The sequence below is a fragment of the Ochotona curzoniae genome, unplaced genomic scaffold (genome assembly GCF_017591425.1).
Source record: "Ochotona curzoniae isolate NIBS_2020 unplaced genomic scaffold, NIBS_Ocur_1.0 scaffold_4701, whole genome shotgun sequence".
In the NCBI taxonomy this organism is placed as follows: Eukaryota; Metazoa; Chordata; class Mammalia; order Lagomorpha; family Ochotonidae; genus Ochotona; species Ochotona curzoniae.
In genome coordinates, this window is record NW_024467122.1 from 113,163 (window position 1) to 115,803 (window position 2,641).

Here is a 2,641-nt window from a genome sequence, read left to right on the forward strand (position 1 = left end):
GGAGTGGGGGCCATGTGTGGGAAGCCTGGCTTGTCTCCCACTTTGGGTCCTGAACCCTGAGTTCAGGAAGCAAAGCACAGGAGAAACAGAAGTGGGGGAGCCAGCGACGGGACTCCTTCCCTTCCAGCATTTCCCCAAGACTGTGCCATGTGCCAGCATCTGAGAGACCCCACAGGTCTCTGTGGATGGGAACAAACCAAGCCCACTCTCTTCCCTGAGCCCACTCTGTCCCCCAGGGATAGATGCCCCAGGAAGCGTGGGCCACACTCTCCTGGGGTGGCAGCTCCTGGCCCAACAGCTGTGCTCTGTGCTGTGGAGGGAGAGGCCGTGCCAGGCCTGGAGAATAGACCTCTGTGTGCTCATGTTTGCTTTGGTTTCAAGCTAAAAAAAAAATGATTTCACACATAATTAGGGCTGTGGCAGGGAGACGGCTGGAGGTACTCTTACTGGAAATGTCTGGGGGCACAAAGGAGGGCTATGCCCCTCCTCCAGGTAGGGAGGTGAGGAAAAGGGAAGAAAGGAGGGGGAAGGGAGGGGCTGAGGAGTGGGGAGAAAGAGGGTCAGGGTGGGGAGAAGCAGGAGGGGGAGGATTGAGGAGACAGAAAGGGAAGAGGAGGGGGAAGACGGGGTGACATCATGTAGAGCCAGCCCCTCCCCCCATCTGTGACATCGTCCAGTGCTGACATTGAGAGGGCAGCACATGGCGGTGCAGAGCCTGCAGTCCACTCGCACTTTGTGCTCAGCCTCCTTCCGCAGACTGGTGCCTGCCTCTGCCTGAAAGACCTGCAGCAGCAACAGCGTGCTCCCACACCCAGGGTGCCCTGGGCCCCTGCCCTAGCAGACCCAAGGTGCCCCAGGGCCCATGCTCCCACACCCTAGCAGGGGCCCTCTGCTCTCCCAGACCCAGGGTGCCTTGGGCCCAGTGGTTTCCCCCTGAGCTCCTGCTATTCTTGACTGTGGTCAGGCTGGTTCATGGAAGGCTTTGTTCCTATACCTACTACTTGTCTCTTCCCCTCCTTTTGGAGGGGCTGTGTCTGGCCACTCTCCCTCTAACTCCCCTGTGCTCTGTTCTCTCTCCAAGGTCCTGCATGATCTTCTGGTTCTGTCCTCCACACCCTTTCAGGACACCCTCCCGATTCCTTGCCAAAGCTCTCTTTGTGTCACTCTCTCCTGCACCCCCTGTCCTGCAGACACACACAAGAGAGCTCCTCGAGGACTCTCCCCTGAGACAGTCAGGGGCAGGCTCATCACCTCACACCTGGGTCTCACACTCAGCGCTCTTAGCTTCTCCTGAAGCACGCGCTTTTGTTTGAGGCCTCCTTGGCTTTTGGCACAGGTCAGCAGGCCAGCTGCCCCAAAACCCTTACAACCCCATGCTGAGCTCCAAGCATGTGCCTGATCCCTCACATGGCGCCAGTCATGTTGCCTGCCTTCACCGAGCATAAGAGCCCACACAAGTCGCAGGAGAGGCGCGCACGAGACAACAGCGCTATCCCTCTGGCCTAGGAGTGATGCTGCCCATGTTGCCCTCTGGTCACTTGCCTCTCAGCTGAGGGTTTCAGAATATCCTTGTGCTTTTTTTCCGTGGGAAGTCTGTGCTGGGCCTTGCCAGGGAGGGGCAGAGCTGTGATAAAGACCCCCAACCTGGAGAGACACATCTGACACCTAAAGCAAGCAGAGAGAAAGGGCTCAGGGAAGAAAAGGCTGTTGCTGCTTCTCAACTATATAAGTGAATCTGAGGCTGGCACAATTCCTTAACTGGTTAATCCTCCCCTAGCAAATGCTGGGATCCCATGTGGGGGCCGGTTTGCATTCCAGCTACCCACTTCCCATCAAGCTCCCTGCTTGTGGCCTGAGAAACAGGTCTTTTGCACCAGGGAGACCCAGAAGAAGCTCCTGGCTCCTGGGTTCTGATTGGCTCAGCTGTGGCCTTTTGAGGAGTAAACCAGCAGATGGAAGGTCTCTCTCTCTCTGTAAATCTGCCTTTCAAATAAAAATAAATGAGTCTTTGAAAATAAATAAGCAGGTGCTCACTTCGGCAGCACATGTACTAAAATTGAAATGATACAAGCAAAATCAGCATGTCTCCTGCGCAAGGATGACACACAATTCGTGAAGTGTTCCATATTTTAAGAGAAAAAAATACTAATAAAATAGATAAGCAGGATCCCAGCTAAGGTCCTTGCCTTGCAACTGCTGGGATCCCATATGGGTGCCTATTTGTATCCCAGCTGCTCCACTTCTCACCCAGCACCCTGCTTGTAGCCTGGGAAAGCAGCAGAGAATGGCCCAAAGTTTTGGAACCCTGCACCCACTTGGGAGACCCGGAAGAAGATTCTGGCTTCTGGCTTTGGGTAAGCTCAGCTCCGGCTTTGCAGCCACTTGAGGAGTGAACCAGCAATGAAAGATCTTTCTCTCTTATCTCTACTTCTCACTATAAAATCTGACTTTCCAATAAAAAATAAATAAATCTTTTTAAAAAGTCTTCCATTAAAAAATTTAAAAATAAATAAGCAAGCAAATGAATCTACAAAAAGAAAGAAACAAAGAAAAGAGAAAGAAAGGAAGGAAGGAAGGAAGGAAGGAAGAAAGGAAGGAAGGAAGGAAGAGAGAAAGGAAGGAAGGAAGGAAGGAAGGAAGA

At 52.9% G+C, this 2,641-nt stretch overlaps 1 non-coding gene across 1 annotated transcript; it reads left to right on the top strand.

Annotated features, from left to right (window-relative positions):
• Window positions 1-2,026: 2,026 nt before the first annotated feature.
• On the top strand, window positions 2,027-2,132 carry LOC121149551. The gene has a single exon (XR_005882707.1). It is a non-coding gene; the product is annotated as a U6 spliceosomal RNA (small nuclear RNA).
• Window positions 2,133-2,641: the final 509 nt, after the last annotated feature.